Genomic DNA, 20,221 nt, shown 5'->3' with positions numbered 1-20,221 from the left:
GGGTGCCGAAGGCTGCGGTCATCAATTGATCTTCTTTTTTGGAATAATTGCCAAGTATCTCATTGCACATTGCTTCAATTGTTTCCAGCCACTCTTGGCAAGGTGTTTTAAAGTATTTCTTAAATTTGAAATAGTAAGGCAAACGCACAAGTTCACCTTCTTTCTTTCTCCCCTTCAGCTTCGGCATTTCCCATTCTTTTAAACTAGGAAAAACTTGGAAAGCCAAGAACTCCTGAACCAGGTCTCTTGTACTAATATGCTCTGCAACAATTCTGAATTCATCCATTGCTTTTTGTGTGGTACCGTCTACTGACATGTTGCAGAGAGGCCGGGTTTCTCCGAAGATTAGTTCGAGTGGACTTTGCACGAGCTTCTCCTTGTCATCATTAACCTTGACATAGAACCACTCGGATTTCCACCCTGCTGCCCATTTACTCCGATAGCTGATTACAGGAAACTTCGTAGTTTTCCGATAAGCAAAATTGTAGCAGCCAAAATTGTCATGCAATCCATCCTTTCTAGCCTTCGTCTGGTAGTGCAGCTCGTGAACCCGGCAAAAGCTGTCCGCAAATGGCTCCACTGCTTGGCTTCGGAGTGCCCAGATATAAACACTGAGCCTAACGATAGCGTTAGGGGTCAGTTGGTGAAAATAGATACCGAACCTTTTCAGCACCTCTGCAATAATTCCATGAAGTGGGAATCTTAATCCAGCCTTTAAAAAGCTCTTAAAAATGACAATTTCATCCTTTTCCGGCTTCGGGGTAGTCTCTTCTCCCCCGAAGCGTAGTAGCTTCTTCTGATCTTCATTGAAAAAGCCTGACTTTACCATTTTGGAGAGATCAGCCTTCGAAACGGTGGATTTTCCAAAGTCCAAGTGGCTGGGCTTGCTTGGCATGGCAATACGATAATCGTCCTCGGGATCAGTTTCCTCAATAACTTCTTCTTCTACTCCGGCAGGTGCTTGTTGTGTTTGTTCTGCATCTTCACCAGGAATCTCTTCAGAAACTACCAGCCCGGATCGTTGCATGGCTTCGGAGATGGGAACAGTCTCCGAAGCTTCAGTTTCGTCTCCCTCACGCTCAACCCTGGCAGTAGAACGCACTCTGGCCATTTAATTATGAATATGTGTAAACTTAACACTTTCTTCTTCCGAAGTTTTTTCTGACGAAGCAGGCTTCAAACTGGAGCTTCGTTCGATTCCGACAGACAAGCTTCGGCGATGGTTAAAAATTTTGGCAGCAAAACAGTGCAAATAGCAATGAATGCTGTGGTAACTTCACACCTACTCGTCTGTTTATATAGTGCTGCAGGTAAGAAGGCGAAGCGCCAGAATTTTTACACCAGGCGGACACCCACTCGCACTCGCTGCATGGTGGACCGCAAAGACCGAACAGTAACTCTGCAAGGTGGGGCCGCTATACGCTGGGAGATTGAATCGTTTCTCGACAACGAGCTCAGGGAAGGTGTTTTTTAGACCTTCGGCGCTCCGAATCTTAAGAGACTTTTTTCACGGATCAAGCTCGTTACGAAAAACGATCTAGCACCGCGAAAGGGGCTACTGTTGGGTCTATGCTTCGTCGCCGAAGGTCTTATAGAAAGAAGTGGTCCTCGGCTGAAGCTGTTAGCATAAGATAGCCGAAGGGTCCTCTTCGTGAAGCTTCGTCATTACAAACCGACTTAAACATAGAATGACCTTTTAGTCCATAAAGGTCTGAGTCAATGTTGTAAGCTTTTATAAGGGGCATAATTGTAATTCTTCACAGGCTGCGTCCTGTGCCTATAAATAGTGAACAGTATTTCATTACTGTTCACGCTTTCTGATTTTCGCAATCACAATTGTTGGGAATCAGACTTTGTCAAGGCAGAGGTACAAATGTATTCAATGATATAACATGATTCGTTTGTGATTTATTCCTCTATTTATACTCTTCATTTTATTTTGTCTTATGCAATTCACCAAAATCTAATTACGAAGATTTAACCTTCGTAATTGTATTCTTATTAACCTTCGTCCGAGGTTCATTATCCTCGAGGGAATAATGTCTTGTGGACGAAGGACGTTAACATTTAACATTTTATGTTGCCTTGTTATTAATTCATAGCATTTGAGAACAAGTCTCCAACAGTCACCCTCGAACCTGAGACGACGGTGCAGTCAGTCCCCGACGTGACTTTATCGCCGCTCATCGACCAAGAGGTACCGACCGATTCCCATCCCACGTCATTTGGATTCAGCCTCAACCCGCCTAGCGACCTCGCTTTGGCGGGCGCTCTCGTAGAGGCGAGTCCAAACCCTCTGGGGTTTCGCATGCGGTCGCCTTGGGACCGGCTGACGGACGTCTCGACCTACGGGCCCTCTGGGTCCGAGGAAGACGACGAGCCCAGCATCTGTTGGGATTTCTCTGGACTTGGCAACCCCAGTGCCATGCGGGACTTCATGACCGCATGTGACTACTGCCTCTTCGACTGTTCCGATGGTAGCCACAACCTCGGCGACGAGGACTGCGGCCCAAGCCGCGAATGTTTCCACGTCGATCTAGGGGGTCCCTCCAAAGGCAATCATCTCGGCATGCCGGAGGACGGTGACCTCCCTAGGCCGGCGCCCCGCGTTGACATCCCACGGGAGCTAGCTGTGGTCCCCGTTCAGGCGGGGGGCCATGACCCACAGCTCGAGCAAATCCGCGGGGTGCAGGCCAGGCTCGACGAGGGAGTAGGAGCGCTTGAGCCGATCCGCCGGGACGTCGGGCAGGCATGGGCGGGCCAACCCCTGGCCGGAGAAATACGTCATCTGCCCAGGGTTTCCAGCACCGCGTCGCCGACGACGTCAGGGTCAGGCCGCCACCCGCATCTAGTGGGGTCGGCCAGAACCTGGATGCTGCAGCGATGCTTCTCTGCGCGATGCCGGAGCCATCAACCACCGAGGGCCGGCGAATCCAGGGGGAGCTCAAGAATCTCCTGGAAGGCGCCGCGGTCCGACGGGCCGAGAGCTCTACCTCCCGAAGGCAGGGGTACCCCTCGGAACCTCTTGCCGTGACTTCCCGATTCATGCGGGAAGCCTCGGTCTACACCGGGCGCACGCGCAACACCGCGCCTGCGGCCCCGGGCCGCCTCGGCAACGAGCACCATCACCGCGACCATCGGGCCCACCTCGACAAGAGGGTGAGCCGAGGCTACCACCCCAGGCGTGGGGGATGCTACGACAGCGGGGAGGATCGGAGTCCCTCGCCCAAACCGCCCGGTCCGCAGGCCTTCAGCCGGGCCATCCGACGGGCACCGTTCCCGACCCGGTTCCGACCCCCGACTACTATCACAAAGTACTCGGGGGAGACGAGACCAGAACTGTGGCTCACGGACTACCGTCTGGCCTGCCAACTTGGTGGAACGGACGATGACAACCTCATCATCCGCAACCTCCCCCTGTTCCTCTCCGACACCGCTCGCGCCAGGTTGGAGCACCTGCCTCCGGGGCAGATCGCCAACTGGGACGACCTAGTCCAAGCCTTCGCCGGCAATTTCCAGGGCACGTACGTGCGCCCCGGGAATTCCTGGGATCTCTGAAGCTGCCGGCAGCAGCCGGGAGAGTCCCTCTGGGACTACATCCGGCGATTCTCGAAGCAGCGCACCGAGCTGCCCAACGTCACTGACTCGGATGTCATCGGCGCGTTCCTCGCCGGCACCACCTGCCGCGACCTGGTGAGCAAGTTGGGTCGCAAGACCCCCACCAGGGCGAGCGAGCTGATGGACATCGCCACCAAGTTCACCTCCGGCCAGGAGGCGGTCGAGGCTATCTTCCGAAAGGACAAGCAGCCCCAGGGCCGCCCATCGGAAGATACTCCCGAGGCGTCAACTCAGCGCGGCGCCAAGAAGAAAGGCAAGAAGAAGTCGCAAGCGAAACGCGATGCCGCCGACGCGGACCTTGTCACCGCCGCCGAGTACAAGAACCCTCGGAAACCCCCCGGAGGTGCCAACCTCTTCGACAAGATGCTCAAGGAGTCGTGCCCCTATCATCAGGGGCCCGTCAAGCACACCCTTGAGGAGTGCGTCATGCTCCGACGCCACTTCCATAGGGTCGGGCCACCCGCGGAGGGTGGCAGGGCCCGCAACGACGACAAGAAGGAAGATCACCAAGCAGGAGAGTTCCCCGAGGTCCGCGACTGCTTCATGATCTACGGTGGGCAAGCGGCGAATGCCTCGGCTCGGCACCGCAAGCAAGAGCGCCGGGAGGTCTGCGCGGTGAAGGTGGCGGCGCCAGTCTACCTAGACTGGTCCGACAAGCCCATCACCTTCGACCAAGCCGACCACCCCGACCGCGTGCCGAGCCTGGGGAAATACCTGCTCGTCGTCGACCCTGTCATCGGCGACGTCAGGCTCACCAAGGTCCTCATGGACGGAGGCAGCAGCCTCAACATCATCTACGCTGAGACCCTCGGGCTCCTGCGTGTCGATCTGTCCTCCGTCCGAGCAGGCGCTGCGCCCTTCCATGGGATCATTCCCGGGAAGCGCGTCCAGCCCCTCGAACAACTCGACCTTCCCGTCTGCTTCGGAATGCCCTCCAACTTCCGAAGGGAGACTCTGACGTTCGAGGTGGTCGGGTTCCGAGGAACCTACCACGCGGTACTGGGAAGGCCATGCTACGCGAAGTTCATGGTCGTCCCCAACTACACCTACCTGAAGCTCAAGATGCCGGGCCCCAACGGGGTCATCACCGTCGGCCCCACGTACAAACACGCGTTCGAATGCGACGTGGAGTGCGTGGAGTACGCCGAGGCCCTCGCCGAGTCCGAGGCCCTCATCGCCGACTTGGAAAGCCTCTCTAAGGAGGTGCCAGACGTGAAACGTCATGCCGGCAACTTTGAGCCAGTGGAGACGGTTAAGGCCGTCCCCCTCGACCCCGGCGGCGATGCCTCCAAGCAGATCCAGATCGGCTCCGGGCTCGATCCCAAATAGGAAGCAGTGCTCGTCGACTTCCTCCGCGCGAACGCCGACGTCTTCGCGTGGAGTCCCTCGGACATGCCCGGCATACCGAGGGATGTCGCCGAGCACTCGTTGGACATTCGAGCCGGAGCCCGACCCGTCAAGCAGCCTCTGCGCCGATTCGACGAAGAGAAGCGCAGAGCCATAGGCGAGGAGATCCACAAGCTAATGGCGGCAGGGTTCATCAAAGAGGTATTCCATCCCGAATGGCTTGCCAACCCTGTGCTTGTGAGAAAGAAAGGGGGGAAATGGCGGATGTGTGTAGACTACACTGGTCTCAACAAAGCATGTCCGAAGGTTCCCTACCCTCTGCCTCGCATCGATCAAATCGTGGATTCCATTGCTGGGTGCAAAACCCTGTCTTTCCTCGATGCCTACTCAGGGTATCATCAAATCAGGATGAAAGAGTCCGACCAGCTCGCGACTTCTTTCATCACGCCCTTCGGTATGTACTGCTATGTCACCATGCCGTTCGGCTTGAGGAATGCGGGCGCGACGTACCAGCGGTGCATGAACCATGTGTTCGGCCAACACATCGGCCGCACGGTCGAGGCCTACGTCGATGACATTGTAGTCAAGACGAGGAAAGCTTCTGACCTCCTTTCCGACCTTGAAGTGACATTTCGATGCCTCAAGGCGAAAGGCATCAAGCTCAATCCCGAGAAGTGTGTCTTCGGGGAGCCCCGAGGCATGCTCTTGGGGTTCATCGTCTCCGAGCGGGGCATCGAAGCCAACCCGGAGAAGATCGCAGCCATCACCAGCATGGGGCCCATTAAGGACTTGAAAGGCGTACAGAGGGTCATGGGATGTCTCGCGGCTCTGAGCCGTTTCATCTCACGCCTCGGCGAAAGAGGTCTACCTCTGTACCGCCTCTTAAGGAAGGCCGAGTGCTTCACCTGGACCCCCGAGGCCGAGGAAGCTCTCGGGAACTTGAAGGCGCTCCTCATAAAGGCGCCTATCTTGGTGCCTCCAACTGCCGGAGAAGCCCTCTTGGTCTACGTCGCCGCGACCACTCAGGTGGTTAGCACCGCGATTGTGGCCGAGAGGCAAGAAGAGGGGCATGCATTGCCCGTTCAGAGGCCAGTTTACTTCTTCAGCGAGGTACTGTCCGAAACCAAGGTCCGCTACCCACAAGTTCAGAAGCTGCTGTATGCGGTGATCCTGACACGGCGGAAGTTACGACACTACTTCGAGTCTCATCCGGTAACTATGGTGTCATCCTTCCCCCTGGGGGAGATCATCCAGTGCCGAGAGGCCTCGGGTAGGATTGCAAAATGGGCGGTGGAAATCATGGGCGAGACGATCTCGTTCGCCCCTCGGAAGGCCATCGAGCTAGGGGTCCGGCGCCTCGACGCCCGCGGTGACTCGCAACTCGTCATCGACCAAGTCATGAAGAACTCCCACTGCCGCGACCCGAAGATGGAGGCCTACTGCGATGAGGTTCGGCGCTTGGAGGACAAGTTCTACGGGCTCGAGCTCAACCACATCGCTCGGCGCTACAATGAGACTGCGGATGAACTGGCTAAAATAGCCTCGGGGCGAACAACGGTTCCCCCGGACGTCTTCTCCCGGGATCTGCACCAACCTTCCGTCAAGATCGACGACACGCCCGAGCCTGAGGTGCCCTCGGCCCAGTCCGAGGTACCCTCGGCCCAGCCCGAGGTACCCCCGACACAGCCCGAGGCACCCTCAGCTCGGCCCAAGGCGACCTCGGTTCAGCCCGAGGTACCCTCGGCCCCCGAGGGTGAGGCACTGCGCGTCGAGGAGGAGCGAAGCGGGGCCACGCCTGATCGAAACTGGCAGACCCCGTACCTGCAATATCTCCACCAAGGAGAGCTACCCCTCGATCGAGCCGAGGCTCGGCGGGTGGCGCGGCGCGCCAAGTCGTTCGTCTTGCTGGGCGATGAGAAGGAGCTCTACCACCGCAGCCCCTCAGGCATCCTCCAGCGATGCATCTCCGTCACCGAAGGTCAGGAACTCCTGCGAGAGATACACTCGGGGGCTTGCGGCCATCACGCAGCGCCTCGAGCCCTTGTCGGGAATGCTTTCCAACAAGGCTTCTACTGGCCGACGGCGGTGGCCGACGCCACTAGAATTGTCCGCACCTGCGAAGGGTGTCAATTCTATGCGAAGCAGACCCACCTGCCCGCTCAGGCTCTGCAGATGATACCCATCACCTGGCCCTTTGCTGTGTGGGGTCTGGACCTCGTCGGCCCCTTGCAGAAGGCGCCCGGGGGCTACACGCACCTTCTGGTCGCCATCGACAAATTCTCCAAGTGGATCGAGGTCCGACCTCTGAACAGCATCAGGTCCGAGCAGGCGGTGGCGTTCTTCACCAACATCATCCATCGCTTCGGGGTCCCAAACTCCATCATCACCGACAACGGCACCCAGTTCACCGGCAGAAAGTTCTTGGACTTCTGCGAGGATCACCACATCCGGGTGGACTGGGCCGCCGTGGCTCACCCCATGTCAAATGGGCAAGTAGAGCGTGCCAACGGCATGATTCTACAAGGGCTCAAGCCTCGGATCTACAACGACCTCAACAAGTTCGGCAAGCGATGGATGAAGGAACTCCCCTCGGTGGTCTGGAGCCTGAGGACAACGCCGAGCCGAGCCACGGGTTTCACGCCGTTCTTACTAGTCTACGGGGCTGAGGCCGTCTTGCCCACAGACCTAGAATACGGCTCCCCGAGGACGAGGGCCTACAGCGATCAAAGCAACCAAGCTAGCCGAGAAGACTCGCTGGACCAGCTGGAAGAGGCTTGGGACAAGGCCTTACTACACTCGGCGCGGTACCAGCAGTCCCTGCGACGCTACCACGCCCGAGGGGTCCGGTCCCGAGACCTCCAGGTGGGCGACCTGGTGCTTCGGCTGCGACAAGACGCCCGAGGGAGGCACAAGCTCACGCCCCCCTGGGAGGGACCGTTCGTCATCGCCAAGGTTCTGAAGCCCGGAACGTACAAGCTGGCCAACAATCAAGGTGAGGTCTACGGCAACGCTTGGAACATCCAACAGCTACGTCGCTTCTACCCTTAAGATGTTTTCAAGTTGTTCATATACCTCGCACCCACGCAAAGTTTAGTCATCAAGGAAGGGTCAGCCTCGCCTCGGCAAAGCCCGACCCTCCCTCGGGGGCTAAAAGGCGGGGAACCCCCTCTGCGTTGAAATTTTCCTCGAAAAAAGATCTCTTCTGCCAGAATATCTTTCGTGCTTTTTGACTACTTCGAAAAGTGGATCCTGAAAACGACGGAGTACACGTAAGCAGCCAAGGCTGACTGAGCCGAGGGACTCCTACGCCTCCGGGATACGGATACCTCACTCATCACCTTCTGTGATAAGTATCTCACGTTCGGATAAGTGATTCCGCGGACCGAACAAGTCTTCACGTTCGGAAGTTCTTCTGCCGAAGCGATCCTTCGAGCCTTCTCGACTGAGTCGGTGACAGAGCCTCATGGACGGGTAAAAGTGCGCGTAAGCGGCAAGGCCGACCGAGCCGAGGGACTCCTACGCCTCTGGGATACGGATACCTCACTCATCACCTTCCGCGAGAAGCAACTCTCGCTCGCACAAACATCCTTGTTACCGACAAAAAAGTCCAGATACTCGAAACAAGAGGAAAAAGAGACGCAGCTTTACAACACAGCGAAGGTGTGTTCTAGCCTCGGCGGCCGCAGGAGACACACGCTACAAGACAATATGATCCTGCAGGCTCGGGTCTTGACGCTGGAAGGGGGCAGCAGCACCCTCCGCATCGACGACACCTTCGGCGAGGTCCGACCTAGCCTCGGACGGCGACGCGGTCCGAGGTTCTCCACTCTAAAGGACGACGTCCTCGCCACGCCCGGGCAATCGTTGCCAGGGTCTTCTCCGGGAATCCGGCCCGAGCAGGCGGCTCGGCCGGTCACCCCGGGGCCTCGGCCAGCCGTCCTCCAAGGACGTCAGCCTGACCCGAGGCTTCAGCTGGTCAACTCCGGCGTCGGTCCCGCTAACGGACGACCCGGTTAGGCTCCGGCCAACCAGGTCTCCTTTTCGAGCCAACTCTACCCCTGTTCATGCTGATACCGCTGCCCCTGGCCTCGGCTCATCGAAGAGCGGCCAAGGGGTCCCTTTAACTAAGCTAAGAGAAGCCTCGGACAACAAGGTCGATCGAGCCGAGGGACTCCTACGCCTCCGGGATACGGATACCTCACTCGTCACCTTGACACGGGGCGACTCACGCTTGGTGAAGCGGTTCAGACAACCAACAGGCGAGTCTTAGTGCTCGAAAATGAGGAAAAAACACGGCTCCGTGCCAAAATTACATACATGTTCAGGCCTCGGCAGCCACAATGAACAAAAACACTGGCATTCAAAGTGCTATTACAAACGGAACTCCGGTTCCCCCTCCGCAGGTACGAACAACCCCACTCGATGGGGGAGGGCCTGCGGAGCAACAGAAGACCGACGAACGGCGCGCCGTCGCCCGCTCTAGCAGCAGCGACGACGACGACTTCTGCTCCGGGGGGCCGAACAGCGGCAGCACTGACCTCAGGGCGGATGCTGCTGCCAAGAGGCCCCCGCCCATGCCCAAACTCGTGAGGCAAGGACGGGCAGAAGGTCGTAGAGTTGGAGGTCGGTCCGTGGGCGGCCCTGGCTATCTCGTCGGCGGAAGAACCTCTTCCAGCTGCCGTGGCAGACGCCGGCGCCGCGAGCGGCTCCGAAGCCACTCGCGTCCGAGAGCCAGGCACGGTGCAGCTGCCGGCGCCACGGACGACGACCGCCCTTCCCTCCGATCACTGAGTGAAGGAGCGGGCCACCGCCCACGCAGGGGCCGACCCCAACTCGGCACACTCCCCTCCCAACCCCTGGTGATAAAAATCCTTGAGGCTGAGGGAGGGGCAGAGGCCACAGCCCGGCTCGCTTTCCCCCACCATCAAGCTGGAGGTCACCATCTTGGGTGACCGCCGGCGGAGGGGTGCAGCCGGGCTGCATGATGAAAATCCTTGAAGCCGAACGATGGCTGAAAGGTACCAACTCCCGCGGAGTTGCGTTCCTCCAACGATGAGGCGGAAAGACGGCGGGTATCCCCATCCGGGGGCTTGGAAGGTGGAAAGACACGATGCATAAGGGAGCACGAAGACATGGTCGCCTTCCAAGGGGGTCACCCTTCTTTTAAAGGCGACTATCCCTACTTGCGTCCCCAGCCGTCACAGGCTGAGTCTTCTCCAACACGCTCCAAGGCCCTCCCCTGCGGCGTGGGGGCTGGGTCCCACATGTCATGCAGGCCGGCTCAGAGCAGAAGAAGCCAAACCGCCGTGCGCGGTGCGCACAACCGCCCAGCGGTTACAAGTGGCCCTCCACTTTTGCCCAGACCAACGGGCGAAAGGGGCGGGCAGCCATGCAGGCGGCATGCAACCGCGCCAAGTGGGCGCGCTTCTCCGACTCCCAACACGCCCAGCATGGAGGCCCAGGCCCACGTGTCATGCAACCGGCGCGCCGAATGCTTCGTGCATGCAACTGCACCGCCACTTGCGCCACCATCGCGCCTCCTCGATTGCGGAACCAATACCGCGACTCGAGGCGACCCAGCGCACGACCCAGCAGCGCCAGCCTGGCGCGGCGGTCAGTGCGGCCAAAAATGGGCCGGCAGTAATGACGGTGGCAGGCGGGCGGGAGCAGCGGTCACGTCGTCAGCCAAGCTCACGTCCCATCCGGGAGCAGCGAGAGAACCCTCTCTCACGGCGTGAAGACAACGCGCCCGTGTTCTGTTCCTCGAACGGCTCGCGCACGCGCAACGGCCGCCCCACGAACCACTCGCCCCGTCGCATTAACTCCGCGGCGGGACAGGCGGCGCCTCTGGCAGGAGAAGCAGGCGACGCTTCGCCTTCACCGTAATAACCGCGCCAAAAAAGGTACGCCGCGTCGTTCAATTTTGTATCCTTTTTCCTCTTTCTCTCTCTTGCAACAGGGACCGGGAAAGGGGGATACCCCGAAAAGGATCCTTCCCTGTGAAGGAACCAGGCTCCGAGCCACCCTACTGATCAGAGGTTCGAAGGCTGGCCCCCCGGAAGGGTTCGACAGCCGCCTCAGATCGCGTGGGCCCTACACCCACTACTGGTCAGAGGTTCGAAGGTTGGCCCCTCGGAAGGGTTCCACGGCCGCCTCAGACGCCGAGCGAGGGATGACCATGGGTACGTTCGATACATAACCAAGGCTCGGGCTGCGCTCCCGAGGTACCCTAGGACATTTCCGAGACCAGCGGGAGCGATCTTGTAACGGAATCCCATCAGAGGGAGGCATCGAGCCCTCGGACCCCGTCGCCAGGGGACCGGGTCCGGCAGATCACCCGCAGGTACTTTTGGGCGTGCCTCTGGGCCCCTAGCCGACCCCTAACGAACGGGGCACGGACGCTCACTCGGATTACCCGCTTGCAGCTCACCGGAGACACCATGTTCGGCGCCCATCGAGGGCAACATGGCGCTTTCCCCCCTCCTCCTTGCGGAAAGGCGACGCAAGGGCGTATGTAAAAAAGACGAGTCTGTCCCTGATCGCCCTCTCGCCCTGTGCAGAGGCTCGGGGGCTGCTCTCGCAAACCTGGCTCCGGCCAAACCGTTGACAGCGTCAACATACCAACCCGAGAACTTGGGACCCGACCGTACACCCGGGTTACGGCCAGCTCGCATGAGGGAACGACTAGACCAGCCGAAGCGTTACGCAAGGCATTAAGACCTCGAAGGAGTAAAACCACTCCTCCGAGGCCTCGGGGGCTACACCCGGCGGGTGCGCTCGCGCGCACCCACCGGAACAAAACGCAACCGAGAAAGGCTGGTCCCCTTGCAAAAAAGTGCGACGAGAGCCTCCAAGCGAGTGCTAACACTCCCTTCGAGGCTCGGGGGCTACTGTCGGGGACCATAATTAGGGGTACCCTCAAGGCTCCTAATTCTCAGCTGGTAACCCCCATCAGCATAAAGCTGCAAAGGCCTGATGGGTGCGACTAAGTCAGGGATCAGTCCATTCCAGTGACTCGATCACGCCTCACCCGAGCCTAGCCTCGGACAAGGGCAGCCGACCCCGGAGGATTTCCGTCTCGCCCGAGGCCCCCCTCCGACGGCGAACATATTTCTGGCTCGCCCGAGGCCCTGCCTTCGCTAAGAAGCAACCCTAACCCAATCGCCGCACCAACCGACCAAATCGCAGGAGCATTTAATGCAAAGGTGGCCTGACACCTTTATCCTGACACGCGCCCCAGCCGGCAGAGCCGAAGTGATCGCCGTCACTTCGCCGCTCCACTGACCGGCCTGACAGAAGGACAGTGCCGCCTGCGCCACTCCGACTGCGGTGCCGCTTGACAGAGTGAGACTGACAGGCAGTCAGGCCCGGCCGAAGGCACCATAGGAAGCTCCGCTTCGCCCGACCCAGGGCTCGGACTCGGGCTAAGTCCCGGAAGACGGCGAACTCCGCTCCACCCGACCCAGGGCTCGGACTCGGGCTAAGTCCCGGAAGACGGCGAACTCCGCTCCGCCCGACCCAGGGCTCGGACTCGGGCTAAGTCCCGGAAGACGACGAACTCCGCTCCGCCCGACCCAGGGCTCGGACTCGGGCTAAGTCCCGGAAGACGACGAACTCCGCTCCGCCCGACCCTGGGCTCGGACTCGGGCTCAGTCCCGGAAGACGACGAACTCCGCTGCGCCCGACCCAAGGCTCGGACTCGGGCTCAGCCCCAGAAGACGACGAACTCCGCTCCGCCCGACCCAGGGCTCGGACTCGGGCTCAGCCCCAGAAGACGACGAACTCCGCTTCGCCCGACCCTAGGGCTCGGACTCCGCCCTGGCCTCATCCGACGGCCTCCGCCTCGCCCGACCCAGGGGCTCGGACTCGACCTCGGCCACGGAGGACAGACTCGACCTCGGCTTCGGAGGAGCTTCCACATCGCCCAACCTAGGGCGCAGACCAGCCACGTCAACAGGAGGCACCATCATCGCCCTACCCCGAGCTGACTCGGGCCGCAGGAAACAAGACCGGTGTCCCATCTGGCTCGCTCCGCCAGATAGGCAATGATGGCGCCCCGCATACTCTGTGACGACGGCGGCTCTCAGCCCCCTTACGGAAGCAAGAGGACGTCAGCAAGGACTCAACCGCTCCGACAGCTGTCCCTCCGCCAGGCTCCATCGCTCCTCCGACGGCCACGACATCACACCAGCTGGGTGCCAAAATCTCTCCGGCTGCCACAACGGCATTTACTTAGGGCGCTAGCTCTCCTCCGCTTGACACGTAGCACTCTGCTACACCCCCCATTGTACACCTGGATCCTCTCCTTACGCCTATAAAAGGAAGGACCAGGGCCCTCTTAGAGAAGGTTGGCCGCGCGGGGACGAGGACGAGACAGGCGCTCGCTTGGGGCCGCTCGCTCCCTCTCCCGCGTGGACGCTTGTAACCCCCTACTTCAAGCGCACCCGACCTGGGCGCGGGACGAACACGAAGGCCGCGGGATTCGCACCTCTCTCACGCCGGTCTCCGGCCGCCTCGCTCTCCCCCCTTCGCGCTCGCCCTCGCGCTCGACCCATCTGGGCTGGGGCACGCGGCGACACTCACTCGTCGGCCCAGGGACCCCCCGGTCTCGAAACGCCAACACCTATAAATACACACAGGCAGCCAACTACGGTAGGTAACAAATGCTTCCCAACCTGGTGTTCTTTCATGGTATCAGAGCCACCTCCTTCAAACCCTAGCCACCCCCAGCCCATAGCAGACTCCAGGAGATCTCATGGCAAGCTCATCCTCCATGGCCATACCTACACCTTTGCTAGGGAAAACTATAGCTGAGAAGCTAACCAAGTCGAACTATGCGCTCTGGAAGGTGTAGGTTCTTCCCATCCTTCACATCACCTCCATGTCCAAAAAAGTCATGGGTCAGGTATCATCCTACACCACGCCCCAGGAGGTGTGGAACATGCTGGAACAGACCTATGTAGTGCAGTCTCGGGCAAGAACAGTCAACACCAAGATTGCATTGGCCATGACTCGGAAAGGTAACTTGTCAATTTCTGAGTATGTTGCAAAAATGAAGGCACTTGCAGATGAGATGGCATCTGCTCGGAAGCCCATTGATGAATAAGAACTAGTCTCCTACATCCTTGCGGGACTAGATGAAGAATACAACTGTGTGGTCTCTGCCCTTGTTGCACAGAAGGATTCTGTCTCAGTTGGGGAGGCATACTCGCAACTCCTCAATTTTGAGAGCAGGATGGTTTTGCTGTATGGAGGATCCCAGCCATCAGCTAATGTTGCTGCCCGTCGAGGTCATGGTGGTTCTGGTTCGCGTGGTCAGGGTCGCAATGGCCGGTTTAATCCTTTTCGCAGGAGCAAGAATAATGCGCTAGGAGGGCGTGGTGGTCCAGGAGGGCGCAGACCTGATGGGAACACAATAACCTATCAGGTTTGTGACAGAACTAGGCATTCTGCCCGCAAGTGCTGGTGCCGATATGATGAAGACAACTATTCCAACTCAAATTCCAAGAGTGCAGCAGCAGCAGCAATGCACAACTATGGTGTCGATACAAATTGGTATACCGACACAGCTGCAACGGATCATCTCACGTCTGAGCTGCACAAACTGACCACTCATGAGAAGTACAAGGGGACAAATCAGATTCACACTGCAAGTGGTGCAGGTATGAACATCTGCAATGTTGGTCATGCTGTTATTGATACCCCTACTAAACCCTTGCATCTCAATAATATCTTGCACGTCCCAACATCACAAAAAAGTTTTTTTTCTGTTCATCATTTCTCGTCTAATAATCATGCCTCACTTGAATACTTTCCAAATCATTTTTTGATTAAGGATCTGGACACGAGGAAGGTTCTTCTTCAAGGTAGATGCAGAGATGGTCTTTATCCCCTTCCATCAGATAGTTCTTAGTGGGGGGCATTTGGCGCAATCAAGTCCTCTCCATCTCTATGGCACAACCGTTTGGGTCATCCATCATTACAAAACATTCAAAAATTAGCCAATAATAATCAGATTATATGTTCTAGCGAGTCAAGTAGTATGTCTGTGTGTGACGCTTGTCAACAAGGCAAGAGTCACCAATTACCTTATCTAGTGTCAACAAGTGTCTCTACCAAGCCTTAACAACTCGTTTTCTCGGATGTATGGGGCCCAGCCCTCGAGTCCATTGATCGAAAGAAATTCTATGTCAGTTTTATAGATGATTTTAACAAATTCAGCTGGATTTATTTGCTGAAACATAATTCTGAAGTGTTCCAAAGTTTTACTGAGTTTCAAACCATGGTTGAGCGCCTATTTGACACCAAAATTATTGCTATGCAAACAGACTGGGGAGGCGAGTATCAATGCCTAAATTCTTTCTTTACTAAACTCAGCATCATTCATTATGTGTCCTGCCCACATGCGCATCAGCAAAATGGGTCTGCTGAACACAAACATAGACATATTGTTGAAGTTGGGTTGTCTATCCTTGCACAAGCATCCATGCTGCTTAAGTTCTGGGATGAGGCCTTTTCCATAGCTGCATACCTCATTAATCGCACCCCCACAAAACCTCTTGATTACTCTACACCTCTTGAGCACTTGTTCAAACAGTCTCATGACTATAATTTTTTTAAAGTTTTGGCTGTGCATGCTGGCCAAACCTGCGACCTTATAATACTCGAAAATTGGCTTTCCGCTCTACAAGATGTGTCTTTCTAGGCTACAACAATATGCAGAAAGGATACTAGTGTCTAGAGGTCTCCACTGGTCGTGTGTACATCTCTAGGGATGTTGTGTTTGATGAGCACATTTTCCCTTTGTTGAACTTCATGCAAATGCTGGAGCACGTCTTGGAGCACAAATTAATCTCCTGCCTTCTACCTTATTTCCTTCATCCAACCTTGACAATAGGGGCATTTTTAATACAACTGATCACACTTTGTCTGATGTTGTTGAGGCTAATGCAATTGATGATGTTGTTCCTAGTGTGGTCTCTGATGTCAGAATGTAGGAGATAGGTACTGAGCAGCTTCAAGTGCATGAACAGGAGCAGGTTCAGTCCAAGAGTGCAACAAAACAATATATGAAACCACCTATCACTACCACGTACCAGAGAAGAGAGAAGAACATATCAACTCCACCTTCAACCGCATTACCAGAAACCGCCACAATACCTTTTTCTTCTGTTGTTCCTTCATAAGAACCTACTGCACCTCCTTCACCATCATTTCAAAGTGCTTCAGAATCAGAAGAACATGTGTCTCTCATGGAAGCAACTGAAAGTGCTTCAGCTGCAGGTGGTTACATAGATCTGAGACCTCATACTCGGCTTCAGAATGGTACAATACAACGCATCAAGTATGGCTGTTTGGCTGCCACTAGTGAGCCCCTAAATTTAGCGGAGGCCTTGGGTGATGAAAAGTGGAAACATGCAATGGATGCTGAATTTGAGGCCTTGGCTAAGAACAAGACTTGGCACTTGGTTCCACCAGAAGGAATTAAAAATATTATTGATTGTAGATGGGTGTACAAGGTCAAAAAGAAGGCAGATGGTACTCTAGATAGATACAAGGCTAGATTAGTCGCTAAAGGCTTCAAGCAAAGGTACGAGATTGACTATGAGGACACATTCAGTCTAGTAGTGAAGGCAGCCACTATTCGGGTTATTCTCTCTCTAGCTGTTTCACAAGGGTGGTCACTATGACAACTTGATGTTCAGAATGCATTTCTTCATGGCATTCTTGAGGAGGATGTATATATGAAGCAACCACCAGGTTACGAAGACAAGCTGCAGCCACACACATTTGCAAGCTTGACAAGGTCATTTATGGTCTGAAGCAGGCACCTAGAGCCTGGTATTCTAGACTCAGTGACAAACTATTGCAGCTAGGTTTTCAAGCATCCAAAGGAGACACCTCTCTATTCTTTTACATCAAGAAAGGTATCACCATCTTCTTGCTTGTATATGTCGATGACATAATTGAAGCAAGTTCATCTCAGGATGTTGTCTCAGCTTTGCTCAAGGATCTGAAAACTGATTTTGCACTAAAAGACCTTGGCCCATTACATTATTTTCTTGGAATAGAAGTGCAGAATGTAGATAATGGTATTCACCTCTCGCAGAGAAAGTATACCTCAGATGTTCTTAGTCGAGTTGGTATGATAAATTGCAAGCCTACCACTACACCACTCTCTACTTCAGAAAAGTTAAGCCTTCACAATGGTGAACCCTTGGGCCTGAAGATTCAACATGGTATAGAAGCATAGTAGGTGCCCTACAATATCTAACTTTGACTCATCCGGATCTCAGTTTTGCAGTGAACAAAGTGTGCCAATATTTGCATTCACCTACAATAGATCACTGGACAGCAGTCAAGCGTATCTTAAGGTACCTTCGATATACTCTTCACCATGGGTTGAAGATTTCAAAGTCACCTTCTCTGCTGGTCAGTGCCTTCACTGATGCAGATTGGGCTGGAGATATTGATGGCAGGCGCTCTACAGGGGAATTTGTTGTTTTTCTGGGCAGTAATCTGGTATCCTGGAGCGCCCGCAAACAACCAACCATGTCAAGATCTAGTACTGAGACTAAATACAAAACTATTGCAAATGCCACTGCTGAGTTGATGTGGATTCAGTCTCTATTGAAGGAACTAAAAATTTCTTATCCCCCTACAACAAAAATCTGGTGTGACAATATTGGAGCTACCTATCTCACAGTAAATCCAGTCTTTCATGGTCATGTTAAGCATGTTGAAATTGACTTTCATTTTATACGTGAAAGAGTGGCAAGGAAGCTCCTGGATGTGAGAGTGATTTCTACAATGACCAGATAGCAGATGGTTTTACAAAAGCTCTGACGAAGAAGAATATGGATCTGTTCAGGGACAATCTTAACTTATGCAAGTTATGATTGAGGGGGGATGTTAGATAATATTAAGAATGTATCTGTAAAGTAAGGAAAGGGTGTTGCGTCTGTGTTGAAGATAGGAAATGATCTGTTAAGTTAGGAAAGGATATGTTTAGTTATAGATATAATTTGAGGCAATCGAACAGATCTGTTATAGATTGAATCCAACCAATCATAATCTATTTTGATTGATTCCTAGCGCCAGCCCCTTTGTAATCTGATGATGGTATTCCATCTCCTATAAATACACACAGGTGGCCTACTACGGTAGGCAACAAACGCTTCCCAACCTGGTGTTCTTTCAATAGCTACCAGCTACATTTGGAGTTTGGGGGCTATAACTACCATCATAACCGGCCATTTAATATGGATAGGAGTCGAGTAACATACCTAAGGAGTTGGCACAACATTCTAGTGCTCTCCATTGTATAATGTTTAGTTATACATATCGTGATTAGTGTAGGTGTTTTGCAAAGTACTTAGGCTTGTTAGACCATCGCTCATGTGGTTGCTCTAGGTTTAGGTCTAGTATTTAGTGAGGTTTGCATACCTCTTACCACCTCGATGCTTGTAGTCTTGCACGATCATACCAACCGTGTTTGTAGTGTTATCACCACCGTATACCGAAGGGAATGAGGCATGCAGTGGTTTGGTCAGAAGCTTGATAGTGAATATGATGGGAAGCAGTCTGAGAGAGGCTATCTTGGAGGCGCACTTATGTGTGGGGAAGAACTAAAGGCTATCCACAGAGTTACCTGACCGAGAGCTTGGCCCTTGTGAGGGCATCATTGTGAGAGGCTTCAACAAAAACGAGGGGGAAGCGTGTGCTTCTCGATGCCTCAGTAAAAATACTAGAGTCATTGATGGGAGTTTATGCATCTCTATCTCAATTAGGTTTCCACACTTTATTTATTGCTTACATAGGCTGTGTGCTTACTTTTATAGTTTGGCTTACACAGTAGCTCTAGATCTATGCAAGGGTATTTGATTAGCATTTCCTATTTCCCCTTGGATGCCTATTATTTCCCATCTTCCACCTCAGGCTAGATCATACGTGGACGGAACCACCAGCGAGTGCATGACACTAGCGCAAAAACGACCGCTGCATCTCACAGCTCCTACACACACATGCCCCCATCATTTATGCACGCAAGTCAGCACAACCACAGTGAGCATGCATAGGCATATGGCTAGACGCATATGCATGGCATGTGGGCTAGCATGGCCCTTGTAAGGAAAATGGACCTCAGCTCATTTGACTAATTGATTTTAGTGTTTGATGATCAATATAGCCCGTGAACTAATGTGTTTGCTATTGTTTGTGTTTGTAGTTCACAAGATGCGAAGAGGATTGGACTGAGGCTCTGAGGATGCAACACCTCAAAATAAGACCTAAAAGATGCATAGAGGTCCAAGACTTAAGACCAAAAGAAGCCCAAGGAAATAGTGAACAAATCCAAGAAGAGGGCAGTCAGTCAGCGCTCTGGTGGCGCATCGGACATGTCCGGTGTGCCCCGAACTGTCCGGTGTGCACCGGGAAGTCTGTGCGGAGAGGTCCATAACCGAGGACTCTCAGGCGTTGTAGCACCGGACTGTCTGGTGTGCACTAGATAGTCTGGCCAAAGGTCGGCTGTGGATTTACAATAGTTGACTGCTATAGACCTCAATGGTTGGCTGACGTGGCCAGGGCACCGGACATGTCCAGTGTGCACCGGACTATCTGGTGCGCCCGACGATAGAAGCAACGACTATTTCTGTCCAACGGCTATAATTGAGGGGGAGGCTATTTATACCCCTTCAACTGGCCATTTGAAGACGTGGGAGACCAAGAAACATACCAATACATAATATAGATATTTCCAAGTGCTCAAACATCCAAGTGCTTAATAGAATCACTCGGTGATTAGCGTAGGTGTTTTGCGTAGTGCTTAGGTTAGTTAGACCGCTTATGCGCTTGCTCTAGGTGAATCCTAGTTAGTTGAGTGAATTTAGAAAATCCCACAAAACCCCTCGACTAATGTGTGAGCCGTTGTAATTGTACCGAGTGGGGCGAGAGTCTTGCGAGACCGTGACAACTGTAAACCCTTAAATATATGTGTATATAGGTGCATATTGTCAATGTACTAATTAACTCTTTGAGAAATAAAATGAGAATTTAGGGCAATCAATGTTTTAATTGCGAGGCATATTCTCTCCTAAATGCCTATTAAACAATATATGGAAATATGCATCATGCTGGAATTTTTTTGTTTGTGCACTAAACATGTGTGTGGATATCACAAAACAAATTGAATTTGAGAACTTAAACTAGGAAAAATAGGAAGGATAAAAGAAAACAAAGAAATAAAAAGAAAATATAA

General features: G+C 54.2%; 1 non-coding gene across 1 annotated transcript; it reads left to right on the top strand.

Annotated features, from left to right (window-relative positions):
* Positions 1-14,056: 14,056 nt before the first annotated feature.
* Positions 14,057-14,195, top strand: LOC111589826 (small nucleolar RNA Z247). Its single transcript, XR_004851663.1, has one exon. It is a non-coding gene; the product is annotated as a small nucleolar RNA Z247 (small nucleolar RNA).
* The last annotated feature ends 6,026 nt before the right edge of the window (positions 14,196-20,221 follow it).

Source organism: Zea mays, chromosome 7, assembly GCF_902167145.1.
Source record: "Zea mays cultivar B73 chromosome 7, Zm-B73-REFERENCE-NAM-5.0, whole genome shotgun sequence".
Lineage (NCBI taxonomy): Eukaryota > Viridiplantae > Streptophyta > Magnoliopsida > Poales > Poaceae > Zea > Zea mays.
This window is presented reverse-complemented; position numbering and strand designations above follow the sequence as displayed.